Genomic DNA, 20,440 nt, shown 5'->3' on the forward strand with positions numbered 1-20,440 from the left:
AAATACTGCGGATGTTGCGAATCTGCATGAGAAGCTAAACATGATAGGATTGAAGCTCAGAAATTCAGAGGATATATGTGGAGCCAGACACAGAGTTAACATTTCAAATCCGTGTGATCCTTAATCAGAGCTGAAGTGAGGAGTAAATGCAATGGAGTAGATGAGATGGAGTAGATGAGAAAATGGAAGTTGCGTGAAAAATGGAGCTATGAAAGGTTTGACATAAGAGTAGGGAGGGCATCTTCAAAGTTAGTGCCTATGAGATTTTGCCAATAAACTCTGCATTCACCATTAAATGGGAGCTTTTCATAACAGGTTACTTGTTTTGACGTAAAGGAATAAATGCACTGCTGAGATTTGAAGTCAGCATCTCCTGTTTACTAGACAGGCGCTTTTACCATCTAAGCCACAGCGCCTACTTGCACACCAGCTCTGCAAGTTTGGAGCAGATTTCCATTATTTTGATTACCGCTCAGTATTGTTGATTTCTCATGCTGACTTTGAGAGTGCAAATTTCATTGGCACTGGACTTTTGAAACTGCAAAAATTGCAGTTATTTCTGAAAGTTATTAGTTTATAGCAGGGACTAGTAAACAAACAGGAAATATTTTGTGAATTGGAAGTAATTAAACATGACCACAAAACTACAGTGGTATAATGCAGGACAAGACCAGGAGAGAGTTTTTACATTAACTGAAAATCTAGCAGAAATTCTTGAAAGTTGTCGACGGCAATTGCAATTCGGGAAACACGACGTTGTCACGGTTCATCCACTTTCCCAAAATCACCCTGCATTCTTTATTTTTTTTTCCTGTCGTTCATTTCGAACAAAAACGCCTTGAGACAAACTTGAAGCCCAGGCAGGGACTTAAACCCATCGACCTTCAGATTAAAAGTCAGATGCTCTACCGACTGCGCTTCCAGGGCCCATTCCAAACACAGTCTTATAGCTCACTTCAATGTCTCATATTGTATATATTGAATTTCCTTCAATGGTAATTCAGCCTCACCAGCACATTTCCCTCGCAAGCAGACCGGCAGCCTCCCTTTGGCTTCCTTTCTCAAATTCTTCAGCTTGTACTCGCTTTTTACCAGTGACTTGTGATGTGACAACTGTTTACCCAGGGACCTGCACTGGGACTTCAAGACTTTGAAGATTACGTTTAGTTCGGTGAGATCTGAGTGGGAAGCTCCAGAGACAAAGATTGTATTTTGAGAGAGGGAATAAAAGATATCATCTGGTGTTTGTTGTGGCAGTGTGTGAACGTAACAAAATTCATCGAGTAAACTAGCAAATTATGCAAATCGCAAAGTTTCAGGATATAAATAGATCTGTCAGCACCACATTATCATGGAAAATAACCCCATCCTTTATACCGCCCGAGTCGTTCTTGCAAACGTGCAGCAACATAAATCGTTCAATATAAAAGCAAATTACTGCGGATGTTAAATCTGAAAGAAAAACAGGAAATGATGGAAAATCTCAGCGGGTCTGGCACCACCTGTGAAGAGAGAACCGAGTTAACATTTCGAGTCCGGGTCACTCTTCGTCACAGTAAATCAATTAATCATTCAATCGTTGCTCACAGATGTCGCTAAAAAACATTCAAAATGTTCCTTCAGGATTACCGGAGGTAAATCCTGTCATGCATTCAAAGAAAATACTGCGGATGTTGCAAATCTGCATGAGAAGCTAAACATGATCGGATTGAAGCTCAAAAATTCAGAGGATATATGTGGAGCCAGACACAGAGTTAACATTTCAAATCCGTGTGATCCTTAAACAGAGCTGAAGTGAGGAGTAAATGCAATGGAGTAGATGAGATGGAGTAGATGGGAAAATGGAAGTAGCGTGAAAAATGGAGCTATGAAAGGTTTGACATAAGAGTAGGGAGAGCATCTTCAAGGGTAGTGCCATGGAGATGTTGCCAATAAACTCTGCATCCACCATTAAACTGGGAGCTTTTCATAACAGGTTACTTGTTTAGACGTAAAGGTATAAAGGCACTGCTGAGATTTGAACTCAGGATCTCCTGTTTACTAGACAGGCGCTTTTACCATTTAAGCCACAGCACCTACTTGCAGACTCGCTCTGCAAGTTTGGAGCAGATTTCCATTATTTTGATTACCGCTCAGTATTGTTGATTTCTCATGCTGACTTTGAGAGTGCAAATTTCATCGGCACTGGACTTTTGAAACTGCAAAAATTGCAGTTAATTCTGAAAGTTATTAGATTATAGCATTCTGCAGGGACTAGTAAACAAACAGGAAATATTTTGTGAATTGGAAGTAATTAAACATGACCACAAAACTATAGTGGTATAATGCAGGACAAGACCAGGAGAGAGTTTTTACATTAACTGAAAATCTAGCAGAAATTGTTGAAAGTTGTCGACGGCAATTGCAATTTGGCAAACACGACGTTGTCACAGTTCATCCACTTTCCCCAAATCACCCTGCATTCTTTATTCTTTTTTCCTGTCGTTCATTGGGAACAAAAACGGCTTGAGACAAAGTTGAAGCCCAGGCAGGGACTCAAAAACCCATCGATCTTCAGATTAAAAGTCAGATGCTCTCCCGACTGCGCTTCCAGGGCCAATTCCAAACGCAGTCTTATAGCTCACTTCAAAGTCTCATATTGTATATTTTGAATTTCCTTCAATGATAATTCAGCCTCACCAGCACATTTCCCTCGCAAGCAGACCGGCAGCCTCCCTTTGGCTTCCTTTCTCAAATTCTTCAGCTTGTACTCGCTTTTTACCAGTGACTTGTGATGTGACAACTGTTTACCCAGGGACCTGCACTGGGACTTCAAGACTTTGAAGATTACGTTTAGTTCGGTGAGATCTGAGTGGGAAGCTCCAGAGACAAAGATTGTATTTTGAGAGAGGGAATAAAAGATATCATCTGGTGTTTGTTGTGGCAGTGTGTGAACGTAAATAAATTCATCTAGTAAACTAGCAAATTATGCAAATCGCAAAGTTTCAGGATATAAATAGATCTGTCAGCACCACATTATCATGGAAAATAACCCCATCCTTTATACCGCCCGAGTCGTTCTTGCAAATGTGCAGCAACATAAATCGTTCAATATAAAAGCAAATTACTGCGGATGTAAAATCTGAAAGAAAAACAGGAAATGATGGAAAATCTCAGCGGGTCTGGCACCACCTGTGAAGAGAGAACCGAGTTAACATTTCGAGTCCGGGTCACTCTTCGTCACAGTAAATCAATTAATCATTCAATCGTTGCTCACAGATGTCGCTAAAAAACAATCAAAATGTTCCTTCAGGATTACCGGAGGTAAATCCTGTCATACATTCAAAGAAAATACTGCGGATGTTGCGAATCTGCATGAGAAGCTAAACATGATAGGATTGAAGCTCAGAAAATCAGAGGATATATGTGGAGCCAGACACAGAGTTAACATTTCAAATCCGTGTGATCCTTAATCAGAGCTGAAGTGAGGAGTAAATGCAATGGAGTAGATGAGATGGAGTAGATGAGAAAATGGAAGTTGCGTGAAAAATGGAGCTATGAAAGGTTTGACATAAGAGGAGGGAGGGCATCTTCAAAGTTAGTGCCTATGAGATTTTGCCAATAAACTCTGCATTCACCATTAAATGGGAGCTTTTCATAACAGGTTACTTGTTTTGACGTAAAGGAATAAATGCACTGCTGAGATTTGAAGTCAGCATCTCCTGTTTACTAGACAGGCGCTTTTACCATCTAAGCCACAGCACCTACTTGCACACCAGCTCTGCAAGTTTGGAGCAGATTTCCATTATTTTGATTACCGCTCAGTATTGTTGATTTCTCATGCTGACTTTGAGAGTGCAAATTTCATTGGCACTGGACTTTTGAAACTGCAAAAATTGCAGTTATTTCTGAAAGTTATTAGATTATAGCAGGGACTAGTAAACAAACAGGAAATATTTTGTGAATTGGAAGTAATTAAACATGACCACAAAACTACAGTGGTATAATGCAGGACAAGACCAGGAGAGAGTTTTTACATTAACTGAAAATCTAGCAGAAATTCTTGAAAGTTGTCGACGGCAATTGCAATTCGGCAAACACGACGTTGTCACGGTTCATCCACTTTCCCAAAATCACCCTGCATTCTTTATTTTTTTTTCCTGTCGTTCATTTCGAACAAAAACGCCTTGAGACAAACTTGAAGCCCAGGCAGGGACTTAAACCCATCGACCTTCAGATTAAAAGTCAGATGCTCTACCGACTGCGCTTCCAGGGCCCATTCCAAACACAGTCTTATAGCTCACTTCAATGTCTCATATTGTATATATTGAATTTCCTTCAATGGTAATTCAGCCTCACCAGCACATTTCCCTCGCAAGCAGACCGGCAGCCTCCCTTTGGCTTCCTTTCTCAAATTCTTCAGCTTGTACTCGCTTTTTACCAGTGACTTGTGATGTGACAACTGTTTACCCAGGGACCTGCACTGGGACTTCAAGACTTTGAAGATTACGTTTAGTTCGGTGAGATCTGAGTGGGAAGCTACAGAGACAAAGATTGTATTTTGAGAGAGGGAATAAAAGATATCATCTGGTGTTTGTTGTGGCAGTGTGTGAACGTAACAAAATTCATCGAGTAAACTAGCAAATTATGCAAATCGCAAAGTTTCAGGATATAAATAGACCTGTCAGCACCACATCATCATGGAAAATAACCCCATCCTTTATCCCGCCCGAGTCGTTCTTGCAAACGTGCAGCAACATAAATCGTTCAATATAAAAGCAAATTACTGCAGATGTAAAATCTGAAAGAAAAACAGGAAATGATGGAAAATCTCAGCGGGTCTGGCACCACCTGTGAAGAGAGAACCGAGTTAACATTCCGAGTCTGGGTCACTCTTCGTCACAGTAAATCAATTAATCATTCAATCGTTGCTCACAGATGTCGCTAAAAAACATTCAAAATGTTCCTTCAGGATTACCGGAGGTAAATCCTGTCATGCATTCAAAGAAAATACTGCGGATGTTGCAAATCTGCATGAGAAGCTAAACATGATAGGATTGAAGCTCAAAAATTCAGAGGATATATGTGGAGCCAGACACAGAGTTAACATTTCAAATCCGTGTGATCCTTAAACAGAGCTGAAGTGAGGAGTAAATGCAATGGAGTAGATGAGATGGAGTAGATGAGAAAATGGAAGTAGCGTGAAAAATGGAGCTATGAAAGGTTTGACATAAGAGTAGGGAGAGCATCTTCAAGGTTAGTGCCATGGAGATGTTGCCAATAAACTCTGCATTCACCATTAAATTGGGAGCTTTTCATAACAGGTTACTTGTTTTGACAGGAAGGTATAAAGGCGCTGCTGAGATTTGAACTCAGGATCTCCTGTTTACTAAACAGGCGCTTTAACCATCTAAGCCACAGCACCTACTGGCACACCAGCTCTGCAAGTTTGGAGCAGATTTCCATTATTTTGATTACCGCTCAGTATTGTTGATTTCTCATGCTGACTTTGAGAGTGCAAATTTCATTGGCACTGGACTTTTGAAACTGCAAAAATTGCAGTTATTTCTGAAAGTTATTAGATTATAGCATTCTGCAGGGAGAAGTAAACAAACAGGAAATATTTTGTGAATTGGAAGTAATTAAACATGACCACAAAACTACAGGGGTATAATGCAGGACAAGACCAGGAGAGAGTTTTTACATTAACTGAAAATCTAGCAGAAATTCTTGAAAGTTGTCGACGGCAATTGCAATTTGGCAAACACGACGTTGTCACGGTTCATCCACTTTCCCAAAATCACCCTGCATTCTTTATTTTTTTTTCCTGTCGTTCATTGGGAACAAAAACGCCTTGAGACAAAGTTGAAGCCCAGGCAGGGACTTAAACCCATCGACCTTCAGATTAAAAGTCAGATGCCCTACCGACTGCGCTTCCAGGGCCCATTCCAAACACAGTCTTATAGCTCACTTCAATGTCTCATATTGTATATTTTGAATTTCCTTCAATGGTAATTCAGCCTCACCAGCACATTTCCCTCGCAAGCAGACCGGCAGCCTCCTTTTGGCTTCCTTTCTCAAATTCTTCAGCTTGTACTCGCTTTTGACCAGTGACTTGTGATGTGACAACTGTTTACCCAGGGACCTGCACTGGGACTTCAAGACTTTGAAGATTACGTTTAGTTCGGTGAGATCTGAGTGGGAAGCTACAGAGACAAAGATTGTATTTTGAGAGAGGGAATGAAAGGTATTATCTGGTGTTTGTTGTGGCAGTGTGTGAACGTAAATAAATTCATCGAGTAAACTAGCGAATTATGCAAATCGCAAAGTTTCAGGATATAAATAGATCTGTCAGCACCACATTATCATGGAAAATAACCCCATCCTTTATACCGCCCGAGTCGTTCTTGCAAACGTGCAGCAACATAAATCGTTCAATATAAAAGCAAATTACTGCGGATGTAAAATCTGAAAGAAAAACAGGAAATGATGGAAAATCTCAGCGGGTCTGGCACCACCTGTGAAGAGAGAACCGAGTTAACATTTCGAGTCCGGGTCACTCTTCGTCACAGTAAATCAATTAATCATTCAATCGTTGCTCACAGATGTCGCTAAAAAACATTCAAAATGTTCCTTCAGGATTACCGGAGGTAAATCCTGTCATGCATTCAAAGAAAATGCTGCGGATGTTGCAAATCTGCATGAGAAGCTAAACATGATAGGATTGAAGCTCAAAAATTCAGAGGATATATGTGGAGCCAGACACAGAGTTAACATTTCAAATCCGTGTGATCCTTAATCAGAGCTGAAGTGAGGAGTAAATGCAATGGTGTAGATGAGATGGAGAAGATGAGAAAATGGAAGTTGCGTGAAAAATGGAGCTATGAAAGGTTCGACATAAGAGTAGGGAGAGCATCTTCAAGGGTAGTGCCATGGAGATGTTGCAAATAATCTCTGCATTCACCATTAAATTGGGAGCTTTTCACAACAGGTGACTTGTTTTGACGTAAAGGTATAAAGGCACTGCTGAGATTTGAACTCAGGATCTCCTGTTTACTAGACAGGCGCTTTAACCATCTAAGCCACAGCGCCTACTTGCACACCAGCTCTGCAAGTTTGGAGCAGATTTCCATTATTTTGATTACCGCTCAGTATTGTTGATTTCTCATGCTGACTTTGAGAGTGCAAATTTCATTGGCACTGGACTTTTGAAACTGCAAAAATTGCAGTTATTTCTGAAAGTTATTAGATTATCGCATTCTGCAGGGAGAAGTAAACAAACAGGAAATATTTTGTGAATTGGAAGTAATTAAACATGACCACAAAACTACAGTGGTATAATGCAGGACAAGACCAGGAGAGGGTTTTTACATTAACTGAAAATCTGAAAATTTCCCAATTCGCAAAATATTTCCTGTTTGTATACTTCTTTCCTGCAGAACTGCTTTTAAATTAATAACTTTCAGAAATAACTGCAATTTTTCAGTTTCAAAAGCCCAGTGCCGATGAATATTTTAATTTGCACTCTTAAAATCAGCAGGAGAAATCAACAATACTGATGTTTAATCAAAACAATTGAAATCTGTTCCACACTTGCAAGCATGTCTTGCAGCTTGGTGCTGTGGCTTAGCTGGTTAAAGCGCGTGTTTTGTAAACAGGAGATCCTGAGATCAAATCTCAATAGTGCCTTTATACATTCAGGTCAAAGCATGTTTCCTGTGAAGAATGGTGAACATATTAAATGTTGACAACATTTCTGAGGTCCTGACCTTCAAGATTGTTTTCGCTTGTTTTATGTCAAACTTGATTCAAACTTCCATATCTCCCATTTTTCACGCAACTTCCATTTTCCTCATCTACTCCATTGCATGTAACCTCGCTTCAGCTCTGAATAAGGATCACACGGATTTGAAACATTAACTTTGTGTCTGGCTCCACAGGCATCCTCAAATTTTATGAACTTTAATCCAAGCATTTTTAGTTTCTCATGCAGATTCACAATATGTGCAGTATTTTCCTTTGAATGCACGACAGGATTGACCTCAGGAAATCCAGTAGGAATATTTTGAATGTTTGTCAGCGATGTCTATGAGCAAAGATTGAATGATTAAATGATTTACTCTGATGAAGAGTGACCCAACTTCGAAACGTTAGCTCGGTTCTCCCTTCACAGATGCTGCCAGACCTACTGAGATTTTCCATCATTTCCTGTTTTAATTCAGATTTCACATCCGCAGTAATTTGCTTTTTTATTGGACGATATATGTTGCTGCATTTTAGCAAGAACGATTCGGGCGGGATAAATTGTTGGGCATTTTCCATGAAGATGTGGTGTTGACAGATCTATTTACACCCTGAAATTTGCGATTTGCAGAATTTGCTACTTTACTAGATGAGCTTACTTGCGTTCACACTCTGCCACAACAAACAACAGATGACACGCTTTATTCCCTCTCTCAAAATACAACCTGTATCTCTGCAGCTTCTCACTCACATCTCAGCGAACTAAACATAATCTTCAATGTTGTGAAGTCCCAGTGCATGTCCCTGGGTAACAACAGTTGTCACATCACAGGTCATTGGTAAAATGCGAGTCCAAGTTGAAGAATTTGAGAAAGAAGGCCGAAGGGAGGCTGCCAGTCTACTTGCGAGGGAAATGAGCTGGAGAGGTTGAATGACCAGTGAAGGAAATTCAAAAGATACAATATGAGACTTTGAAGTCAGCTATGAGCATATTTTTATAATGGGCCCTGGTAGCTCAGTAGGTAGAGCATCAGGCTTTTAATCTGAGGGTCCAGGGTTCAAGTTGCTGTCAGGGCTATGAATTTGGCTCAAGGCGTTTGCTTCCCAATGAACGGTCGGAAATAAAAATAAAGAATGCAGGATGCTTTATGGAAAGTGGAAAAACCGTGACAACGTTGTGTTTGCCAAATTGCAACAGCTGTCCAGAATTTTCAAGAATTTTTGCTAGATTTTCAGTTAACGTAAAAACTCTCTCCTGTTCTTATCCAGCATTATACCACTATAGTTTTCTGGCCATTTTTCTCCCCTGTGATTGTCCCCCTCTCGAACAGATATACCCCTTTGGATACTGTCGGGGGGGATAGCCTATCAGGGGAAAACAGCAGCAGCCAGAGCAGTGGCACCACGGCTGGCTCTGATGTTCAGAAGGGAGGGTCAAAGCGCAGAAGAGTAATAGTAATAGGGGACTCTATAGTCAGGGGCACAGATAGGTGCTTCTGTGGACGTCAAAGAGACTCCAGGATGGTATGTTGCCTCCCTGGTGCCAGGGTCCAGGATGTCTCCGAACGGGTAGAGGGAATCCTCAAGGGGGAGGGCAAACAGGCAGAGGTCGTTGTACATATTGGTACTAACGACATAGGCAGGAAGGGGCATGAGGTCCTGCAGCAGGAGTTCAGGGAGCTAGGCAGAAAGTTAAAAGACAGGACCTCGAGGGTTGTAATCTCGGGATACTCCCTGTGCCACGTGCCAGTGAGGCTAGAAATAGGAAGATAGAGCAGATAAACACGTGGCTAAACAGCTGGTGTAGGAGGGAGGGTTTCCATTATCTGGACCACTGGGAGCTCTTCCGGGGCAGGTGTGACCTGTATAAGAAGGACGGGTTGCATCTAAACCGGAGAGGCATAAATATCCTGGCCGCGAGGTTTGCTAGTGTCACACGGGAGGGTTTCAACTAGTATGGCAGGGGGGTGGGCACGGGAGCAATAGGTCAGAAGGTGAGAGCATTGAGGGAGAACTAGGGAATAGGGACAGTGTGGCTCTGAGGCAGAGCAGACGGGGAGAAGTTGCTGAACACAGCGGGTCTGGTGGCCTGAAGTGCATATGTTTTAATGCAAGGAGCATTACGGGTAAGGCAGATGAACTTAGAGCTTGGATTACTACTTGGAACTATGATGTTGTTGCCATTACAGAGACCTGGTTGAGGGAAGGGCAGGCTTGGCAGCTAAACGTTCCAGGATTTAGATGTTTGAGGAAGGATAGAGGGGGATGTAAAAGGGGAGGTGGAGTTGCGCTACTTGTTCGGGAGAATATCACAGCTATACTGCGAGAGGACACCTCAGAGGGCAGTGAGGCTATATGGGTAGAGATCAGGAATAAGAAGGGTGCAGTCACAATGTTGGGGGTATACTACAGGCCTCCCAACAGCCAGCGGGAGATAGAGGAGCAGATAGGTAGACAGATTTTGGAAAAGAGTAAAAACAACAGGGTTGTGGTGATGGGAGACTTCAACTTCCCCAATATTGACTGGGACTCACTTAGTGCCAGGGGCTTAGATGGGGCGGAGTTTGTATGGAGCATCCAGGAGGGCTTCTTAAAACAATATTGCCACCCAGGTTGATAGGGTTGTGAAGAAGGCCTATGGAGTGTTGGCCTTTATTGGTAGAGGGATTGAGTTCCGGAGTCGGGAGGTCATGTTGCAGCTGTACAGAACTCTGGTGCGGCCGCATTTGGAGTATTGCGTACAGTTCTGGTCACCGCATTATAGGAAGGACGTGGAGGCTTTGGAGCGGGTGCAGAGGAGATTTACCAGGATGTTGCCTGGTATGGAGGGAAAATCTTATGCGGAAAGGCTGACGGACTTGAGGTTGTTTTCGTTGGAGAGAAGAAGGTTAAGAGGAGACTTAATAGAGGCATACAAAATGATCAGGGGGTTGGATAGGGTGGATAGTGAGAGCCTTCTCCCGCGGATGGATATGGCTGGCACGAGGGGACATAACTTTAAACTGAGGGGTAATAGATATAGGACAGAGGTCAGAGGTAGGTTCTTTACGCAAAGAGTAGTGAGGCCGTGGAATGCCCTACCTGCTACAGTAGTGAACTCGCCAACATTGAGGGCATTTAAAAGTTTATTGGATAAACATATGGATGATAATGGCATAGTGTAGGTTAGATGGCTTTTGTTTCGGTGCAACATCGTGGGCCGAAGGGCCTGTACTGCGCTGTATTGTTCTATGTTCTATGTTCTATGTTCTAATATGTAAACAGTCCAACTAGGGAAGGGGCGGTACTGGACCTGGTATTGGGGAATGAGCCCGGCCAGGTGGTAGATGTTTCAGTAGGGGAGCATTTCGGTAACAGTGACCACAATTCAGTAAGTTTTAAAGTACTGGTGGACAAGGATAAGAGTGGTCCGAGGATGAATGTGCTAAATTGGGGGAAGGCTAATTATAACAATATTAGGCGGGAACTGAAGAACATAGATTGGGGGCGGATGTTTGAGGGCAAATCAACATCTGACATGTGGGAGGCTTTCAAGTGTCAGTTGAAAGGAATACAGGACTGGCATGTTCCTGTGAGGAAGAAAGATAAATACGGCAATTTTCGGGAACCTTGGATGACGAGTGATATTGTAGGCCTCGTCAAAAAGAAAAAGGAGGCATTTGTCAGGGCTAAAAGGCTGGGAACAGACGAAGCCTGTGTGTCATATAAGGAAAGTAGGAAGGAACTTAAGCAACGAGTCAGGAGGGCTAGAAGGGGTCACGAAAAGTCATTAGCAAATAGGGTTAAGGAAAATCCCAAGGCTTTTTACACGTACATAAAAAGCAAGAGGGTAGCCAGGGAAAGGGTTGGCCCACTGAAGGATAGGCAAGGGAATCTATGTGTGGAGCCAGAGGAAATGGGTGAGGTACTAAATGAATACTTTGCATCAGTATTCACCAAAGAGAAGGAATTGGTAGATGTTGAGTCTGGAGAAGGGGGTGTAGATAGCCTGGGTCACATTGTGATCCAAAAAGACGAGGTGTTGGGTGTCTTAAAAAATATTAAGGTAGATAAGTCCCCAGGGCCTGATGGGATCTACCCCAGAATACTGAAGGAGGCTGGAGAGGAAATTGCTGAGGCCTTGACAGAAATCTTTGGATCCTCACTGTCTTCAGGGGATGTCCCGGAGGACTGGAGAATAGCCAATGTTGTTCCTCTGTTTAAGAAGGGTAGCAAGGATAATCCCGGGAACTACAGGCCGGTGAGCCTTACGTCAGTGGTAGGGAAATTACTGGAGAGAATTCTTCGAGACAGGATCTACTCCCATTTGGAAGCAAATGGACGTATTAGTGAGAGGCTGCCGGTCTGCTTGCGAGGGAAATGAGCTGGAGAGGCTGAATGACCAGTGAAGGAAATTCAAAAGATACAATATGAGACTTTGACGGGAGCTATGAGAGGATTATTGAAATGGGCCCTGATAGCTCAGTCGGTAGAGCATCAGACTTTTAATCTGAGGGTCCAGGGTTCAAGTCCCTGTCAGGGCTTTGATTTTGGCTCAAGGCGTTTGCTTCCCAATTAACGGCCGGAAATAAAAATAAAGAATGCAGGATGCTTTATGGAAAGTGGAAGAACCGTGACAACGTCGTGTTTGCCAAATTGCAACAGCCGTCCAGAATTTTCAAGAATTGTTGCTCGATTTTCAGTTGATGTTTAAACTCTCTCCTTGTCTTGTCCTGCATTATATCACTATAGTTTTCTGGCCATGTTTAATCACTTACCAATTCGCAAAATATTTCCTGTTTGTATACTTCTTTCCTGCAGAACTGCTTTTAAATTAATAACTTTCAGAAATAACTGCAATCTTTACAGTTTCAAAAGGCCAGTGACGATGAATATTTTAATTTGCACTCTCAAAGTCAGCAGGAGAAATCAACAATACTGATGTTTAATCAAAATAATTGAAATCTGTTCTACACTTGCAAAACTGTCTTGCGCATTGGTGCTGTGGCTTCGATGGTTAAAGTGCTCTGTCTTGTAAACAGGAGATCCTGAGTTCAAATCTCAGCAGTACCTTTATACATTCAGGTCAAAGCATGTAGCCTGAGATGAATGTTTCTCAGTTAATGGTTACTACATTTCTGTGGTACTGACCTTCAAGATTGCTTTCCCCTGTTTTACGTCAAACTTCCATATCTCCCATTTTTCACGCAACTTCCATTATCCTCATCTACTCCATTGCATGTAACCTCGCTTCAGCTCTGACTAAGGATCACACGGATTTGAAACATTAACTTTGTGTTTGGCTCCACAGACATCCTCAAATTTTATGAGCTTTCATCCAAGCATTTTTAGTTTCTCATGCAGATTCACAATATGTACAGTATTTTCCTTTGAATGCACAACAGGATTGACCTCAGGAAATCCAGTAGGAACATTTTGAATGTTTGTCAGCGATGTCTGTGAGCAAAGATTGAATGATTAAATGATTTACTCTGATGAAGAGTGACCCAACTTCGAAACGTTAGCTCGGTTCTCTCTTCACAGATGCTGCCAGACCCACTGAGATTTTCCATCATTTCCTGTTTTAATTCAGATTTCACATCCGCAGTAATTTGCTTTTTTATTGGACGATATATGTTGCTGCATGTCCGCAAGAACGATTTGGGCGGGATAAATTGTTGGGCATTTTCCATGAAGATGTGGTGTTGACAGATCTATTTACACCCTGAAATTTGCAATTTGCATCATTTGTTAGTTTTCTATATGAGTTTACTTGCGTTCACTCTCTGCCACAACAAACACCAGATGACACCCTTTATTCCCTCTCTTAAAATACAATCTGTATCTCTGTAGCTTCCCACTCATATCTCAGCGAACTAACCGTAATCTTCAATGTCCTGAAGTCCCAGTGCATGTCCGTGGGCAACAACAGTTGCCACATCTCAAGTCATTGGTAAAATGCGAGTCCAAGTGAAGAATTTGAGAAAGGAATCCAAAGGGAGGCTGCCGGTCTGCTTGCGAGGGAAATGAGCTGGAGAGGCTGAATGACCAGTGAAGGAAATTCAAAATATATAATATGAGACTTTGAAGTGAGCTATGAGAACGTTTTGACGTTGGGCCCTGGTAGCTCAGTCGGTAGAGCATCAGGCTTTTAATCTGAGGGTCCAGGATTCAAGTCCCTATCAGGGGTTTCATTTTGGCTCAAGGCGTTTGCTTCCCAATGAACGGTAAGAAATAAAAATAAAGAATGCAGGATGCTTTTTGGAAAGTGGAAGAACCGTGACAACATCGTGTTTTCCAAATTGCAACAGCCGTCCAGAATTTTCAAGAATTTTTGCTAGATTTTCAGTTGATGTTTAAACTCTCTCCTGGTCTTATCCAGCATTATACCACTATAGTTTTCTGGCCATGTTTAATAACTTGCCAATTCGCAAAATATTTCCTGTTTGTATACTTCTTTCCTGCAGAACTGCTTTTAAATTAATAACTTTGAGAAATAACTGCAATCTTTACAGTTTCAAAAGCCCAGTGATGATGAATATTTTAATTTGCACTCTCAAAGTCAGCAGGAGAAATCAACAAGACGGATGTTTAATCAAAACAATTGAAATCTGTTCTAAACTTGCAAACCTGGCTTGCAGATTGGTGCTGTGGCTCAGATGGTTCAAACTCCTGTCTTGTAAACAGGAGATCCTGAGTTCAATACTCAGCAGTACCTTTATGCATTCAGGTCAAAGTATGAAACCTGTGAAGAATGGTCTTCATTTAATGGTGAACATAGAAAATGTTGACAACATTTCTGTTGTTCTGACCTTCAAGATTGTTTTTGCTTGTTTTATGTCAAACTTGATTCAAACTTCCATATCTCCCATTTTTCACGCAACTTCCATTTTCCTCATCTACTCCATTGCATGTACTCCATGCTTCAGCTCTGAATAAGGATCACACGGATTTGAAACATTAACTTTGTGTCTGGCTCCACAGACATCCTCAAATTTTATGAGCTTTCATCCAAGCATTTTTAGTTTCTCATGCACATTCACAACATGTGCAGTATTTTCCTTTGAATGCACGACAGGATTGACCTCAGGAAATCCAGTAGGAACATTTTGAATGTTTGTCAGCGATGTCTGTGAGCAAAGATTGAATGATTAAATGATTTACTCCGATGAAGAGTGACCCAACTTCGAAACGTTAGCTCGGTTCTCTCTTCACAGATGCTGCAGACCCTCTGAGAATTTCCATCATTTCCTGTTTTTTTTCAGATTTCACATCTGCAGTAATTTGCCTTTTTATTGGACGAGATATGTTGCTGCATGTCAGCAAGAACGATTTGGGCGGGATAAAGGATTTCCAGTAAGATGTGGCGTTGACAGATCTATTTACACCCTGAAGCTTTGCGATTTGCATAATTTGCTACTTTACTAGATGAGCTTACTTGCGTTCACACTCTGCCACAACAAACAACAGATGACACCCTTTATTCCCTCTCTTAAAATACAATCTGTATCTCTGTAGCTTCCCACTGATATCTCAGCGAACTAAACGTAATCTTCAATGTCTTGAAGTCCCAGTGCATGTCCCTGGGTAACAACAGTTGTCACATCACAGGTCATTGGTAAAATGCGAGTCCAAGTTGAAGAATTTGAGAAAGAAAGCCGAAGGGAGGCTGCCGGTCTGCTTGCGAGGGAAATGAGCTGGAGAGGCTGAATGACCAGTGAAGGAAATTCAAAAGATACAATATGAGACTTTGAACTGAACTATGAGAACATTTTTGTAATGTGCCCTGGTAGCTCAGTCGGTAGAACATGAGACTTTGAAATGAGCTGTGAGAAAGTTTTTGGAATGGGCATTGATAGCTCAGTCGGTAGAGCATCAGACTTTTAATCTGAGGGTCCAGGGTTCAAGTCCCTATCAGGGTTTTGATTTTGGCTCAAGGCGTTTGCTTCCCAATGAACGGTAGGAAATGATAAATAAAGAATGCAGGATGCTTTATGGAAAGTGGAAGAACCGTGACAACGTCGTGTTTGCCAAATTGCAACAGCTGTCCAGAATTTTCTAAAATTGTGCTAGATTTTCAATTGATGTAAAAACTCTCTCGTGGTCTTATCCAGCATTATACCACTATAGTTTTCTGGCCATGTTTAATAATTTCCCAATACGCAAAATATTTCCTGTTTGTATTCTCCTTTCCTGCAGAACTGCTTTTAAATTAATAACTATCAGAAATAACTGCAATTTTTACAGTTTCAAAAGCCCAGTGCCGATTAATATTTTAATTTGCACTCTCAAAGTCAGCAGGAGAAATCAACAATACTGATGTTCAATCAAAATAATTGAAATCTGTTCTACACTTGCAAAGTTGTCTTGCAGATTGGTGCTGTGGCTTAGATGGTTAAAGCGCTTGTCTTGTAATCAAGAAATCCTGAGTTTAAATCTCAGTAATACCTTTATACATTCAGGTCAAAGCATGTAGCCTGTGAAGAATGCTTCTCATTTAATGGTGAACACAGAAAATGTTGACAACATTTCTTTGGTACTGACCTTCAAGATTGCTTTCCCTTGATTCAAACTTCCATATCTTCCACTTTTCACGCAACTTCCATTTTCCTCATCTACTCCATTGCATGTAACCTCGCTTCAGCTCTGAATAAGGATGACACGGATTTGAAAAATTAACTTTGTGTCTGGCTCCACAGACATCCTCAAATTTTATGAGCTTTAATCCAATCATTTTTAGTTTCTCATGCAGAGTCACAACATGTGCAGTATTTTCCTTTGAATGCACGACAGGATTGACCTCAGGAAATCCAGTAGGAACATTTTGAATGTCTGTCAGCGATGTCTGTGAGCAAAGATTGAATGATTAAATGATTTACTCTGATGAAGAGTGACCCAACCTCGAAACGTTAGCTCGGTTCTCTCTTCACAGATGCTGCCAGACCCACTGAGATTTTCCATCATTTCCTGTTTTAATTCAGAATTCACATCTGCAGTAATTTGCCTTTTTATTGGACGATATATGTTGCTGCATGTCAGCAAGAACGATTTGGGCGGGATAAAGGATGGGGCGTTTTCCATGAAGATGTGGCATTGACAGATCTATTTACACCCTGAAACTTAGCGATTTGCAGAATTTGCTACTTTACTAGATGCGCTTCCTTGCGTTCACACTCTGCCACAACAAACAACAGGTGACATGCTTTGTTCCCTCTCTCAAAATACAATCTGTATCTCTGCAGCTTCCCACTGATATCTCAGCGAACTAAACGTAATCTTCAATGACTTGAAGTCCCAGTGCATGTCCCTGGGTAACAACAGTTGTCACATCTCAGGTCATTGGTAAAATGCGAGTACAAGCTGAAGAATTTGAGAAAGAAAGCCGAAGGGAGGCTGCCGGTCTGCTTGCGAGGGAAATGAGCTGGAGAGGCTGAATGACCAGTGAAGGAAATTCAAAAGATACAATATGAGACTTTGACGTGAGCTATGAAAGTATTTTTGAAGTCGGCCCTGATAGCTCAGTCGGTTGAGCATTAGACTTTTAATCTGAGGGTCCAGGGTTCAAGTCCCTGTCAGGGTTTTGATTTTGGCTCAAGGCGTTTGCTTCCCAATGAACGGTAGGAAGTAAAAATAAAGAATGCAGGATGCTTTACGGAAAGTGGAAGAACCGTGACAACGTCGTGTTTGCCAAATTGCAACAGCCGTCCAGAATTTTCAAGAATTTTTGCTAGATTTTCAGTGAATGTAAAACTCTCTCCTTGTCTTGTCCTGCATTATACCACTGGAGTTTTCTGGCCATGTTTAATCACTTCCCAATTCGCAAAATATTTCCTGTTTGTATACTTCTTTCCTGCAGAACTTCTTTTAAATTAATAACTTTCAGAAATAACTGCAATTTTTCAGTTTCAAAAGCCCAGTGCCGATGAATATTTTAGTTTGCACTCTCAAAGTCAGCAGGAGAAATCAACAATACAAAATTTAATCAAAACAATTGAAATCTGTTCTACACTTGCAAAGCTGTCTTGCAGTTTGGTGCTGTGGCTTAGATGGTTAAAGTGACTGTCTCGTAAATAGGAGATCCTGAGTTCAAATCTCAGCAGTACCTTTATATGTTCAGATCAAAGCATGTAGCCTGTGACGAATGCTCCTCATTTAATGGTGAACACAAAAAATGTTGACAGCAGTTCTGAGATACTGACCCTCAAGATTGCTTCCCCTTGATTTGTGTCAAACTTGATTCAAACTTCCATTTTTCACGCAACTTCCATTTTCCTCATCTAATCCTTTGCATGTAACCTCGCTTCAGCTCTGAATTAGGATCACACGGATTTGAAACATTAACTCTGTGTCTGGCTCCACAGACATCCTCTAATTTTCTGAGCTTTAATCCAATCATATTTAGCTTCTCATGCAGGTTCACAACATCTGCAGTATTTTCCTTTGAATGCACGACAGGATTGACATCAGGAAATCCAGTAGGAACATTTTTTTTTTTCATTTTAAAAAAATTCTCCTCCTTTTTCACATTTTCTCCCACATTTACATCCATCAACAATAAACAATAATCAGCAAGGTATGTCAATCCCCATAATAACAACAACGATCCCATCTACCCACCAACCCCCAATCCTCAACCCGCATGTTTACATAAACAAATGACAGAAATAAATCAGGGATTACCCATAGTCACCCTTAATGTTACACAGCAGCCCCCCCCCGCCCCCACAGCACCCCACCCCCCGCCCCCGCGCCCCCCCTACCGACGCCCCCGGTCTCCAGCTCCTCCCGTCCACTGCCTCTTGTAAAACTCCTCCCCCTACCCTCGGTTCCTTCCCCCCAACTTTCCACCCCGGCTCGACCACTCGGACCCTGTTCTGCCAGGCTCCGATGGCCGCAGCCCCTCCCCCCACCTCACTCCCGTTCACTGGCCGGCTTAAACCGGCCAGCGTGGAGGCCCCTGCCCGGGTCCCTTTCCCAATTGCCCGGCCCCAGGAAAGCCCGAAGATCCCCTTTTAGCACACAAACCCCACATATCCACCTACACCCCAAAGAACTCTCATTTCGAGTGAAAGTCCCGTCCCTTCCCTCGTCCAAATGTATACCACCTTGGCTCCTTTAATCTCTACACTCGCGCGCAGTGATACAAAAAAGAAGAAAATACAGTCATGAGGTTACATCGGCACATGGCCATTCCTCAGTTTGTCAGTTCTGCCACAGTCCTTCTGCTTTCGCAAACTCCTCCGCTGCTTCCGCCGTTCCAAAATAAAAGTCCCTGAGCTTATAAGTCACCCTCAGTTTCGCTGGATATACAATGCCGCACCGCACCTTGCTAACGTACAGTGCCCTCTTCACCCGGTTGAAGGCAGCCCGCTTCCTTGCCAGCTCCACCGTAAAGTCCTGGTATACACGCATACCAGCTCCAGCCCACTGCACCACCCGCTTCTGCTTGGCCCAGCTCCGGACCTTCTCTTTCACACTGTACTTACGGAAGCACAGAGTCACTGCCCTTGGCGGCTCACTCGCCTTTGGTACAGGCCTCCACGACCGATGAGCCCGATCCAGTTCATATCGGGAGGGGTCCTCTCCCTCCCCCAGTAGTTTTGCCAGCATCGCGGCAAAATACTCAGTCGGCTTCGGTCCTTCAACTCCTTCGGGCAGCTCCAGAATCCTCAAGTTCTGTCACCTGGATCTATTTTCCAGGTCTTCCATTTTTCCTCGCAGATCCTTGTTAGTATCCGTCACCTTCCGCATCTCTTTCCCCACCGAGGCAAGTTGATCACCGTGCTGCAATAACGTCTCCTCCACTTCCTTCAGCGCCTCTCCTTGCTCTCGCACCTCCGCCACTGCGCTCGCCACCTCCGTCCTCACTGGGGAAACCGCCTCCTCCACCAGCACACTCAAAACCTCCCTCATCTCCTTCCTCACCATCTCCATGCATTTCGCAATCTGCGCCAACTGCTTTTCAAATTCCGCAGCCATCACCTTGGTTATTTCTTCAGCCGTAAGCAGTGCGGCCTTCCCTGGTGCTCCAGCCTCCATTTCTCCTGGTGACCCCGTGGTGACCTTTCCACTCCCCGACGGACCTCCAACTGGTTTTTTTTCGGCCGTTTTTCTGCTCACCCTCGACATTTTTCTTTGTTCTTTTTTTCCTCCTGTGTCTTCTCAGTGCCTCCTCCGTGCCTTCTCCCTTCTTCTGCCGCCTCCGCGGACCTTGGGACTGGGCTTAAAGCCCTGAAATTGCCGTTCCCGAGCGGGGGCTCTCCATTGTGCGGCCGCCTCCCGCCCGCCATCACCGGAAGTCCCCAGTAGGAACATTTTGAATGTTTGTCAGCGATGTCTGTGAGCAAAGATTGAATGATTAAATGATTTACTCTGCTGAAGAGTGACCCAGCCTCGAAACGTTAGCTCGGTTCTCTCTTCACAGATGCTGCCAGACCCACTGAGATTTTCCATCATTTCCTGTTTTAATTCAGATTTCACATCTGCAGTAATTTGCCTTTTTATTGGACGATATATGTTGCTGCATGTCAGCAAGAACGATTTGGGCGGGATAAAGGATGGGGCGTTTTCCATGAAGTTGTGGCGTTGACAGATCTATTTACACCCTGAAACTTTGCGATTTGCATAATTTGTTACTTTACTAGATGAGCTTACTTGCGTTCACTCTCTACCACAACAAACAACAGATGACACCCTTTATTCCCTCTCTTAAAATACAATCTGTATCTCTGTAGCTTCC

At 42.7% G+C, this 20,440-nt stretch overlaps 6 non-coding genes across 6 annotated transcripts; 3 read left to right on the top strand and 3 right to left on the bottom strand.

Annotated features, from left to right (window-relative positions):
* Positions 1 to 2,002: 2,002 nt before the first annotated feature.
* trnat-agu (transfer RNA threonine (anticodon AGU)) lies at positions 2,003 to 2,076 on the bottom strand. The gene has a single exon. It is a non-coding gene; the product is annotated as a tRNA-Thr (tRNA).
* Positions 2,077 to 5,330: 3,254 nt separating this feature from the next.
* trnat-agu (transfer RNA threonine (anticodon AGU)) lies at positions 5,331 to 5,404 on the bottom strand. The gene has a single exon. It is a non-coding gene; the product is annotated as a tRNA-Thr (tRNA).
* Positions 5,405 to 6,997: 1,593 nt separating this feature from the next.
* trnat-agu (transfer RNA threonine (anticodon AGU)) lies at positions 6,998 to 7,071 on the bottom strand. The gene has a single exon. It is a non-coding gene; the product is annotated as a tRNA-Thr (tRNA).
* Positions 7,072 to 12,172: 5,101 nt separating this feature from the next.
* Positions 12,173 to 12,245, top strand: trnak-uuu (transfer RNA lysine (anticodon UUU)). The gene has a single exon. It is a non-coding gene; the product is annotated as a tRNA-Lys (tRNA).
* A 4,963-nt stretch (positions 12,246 to 17,208) lies between these two features.
* On the top strand, positions 17,209 to 17,281 carry trnak-uuu (transfer RNA lysine (anticodon UUU)). The gene has a single exon. It is a non-coding gene; the product is annotated as a tRNA-Lys (tRNA).
* Positions 17,282 to 17,732: 451 nt separating this feature from the next.
* On the top strand, positions 17,733 to 17,806 carry trnat-cgu (transfer RNA threonine (anticodon CGU)). Its single transcript has one exon. It is a non-coding gene; the product is annotated as a tRNA-Thr (tRNA).
* Positions 17,807 to 20,440: the final 2,634 nt, after the last annotated feature.

This window comes from Scyliorhinus torazame, chromosome 4, assembly GCF_047496885.1.
Source record: "Scyliorhinus torazame isolate Kashiwa2021f chromosome 4, sScyTor2.1, whole genome shotgun sequence".
Lineage (NCBI taxonomy): Eukaryota > Metazoa > Chordata > Chondrichthyes > Carcharhiniformes > Scyliorhinidae > Scyliorhinus > Scyliorhinus torazame.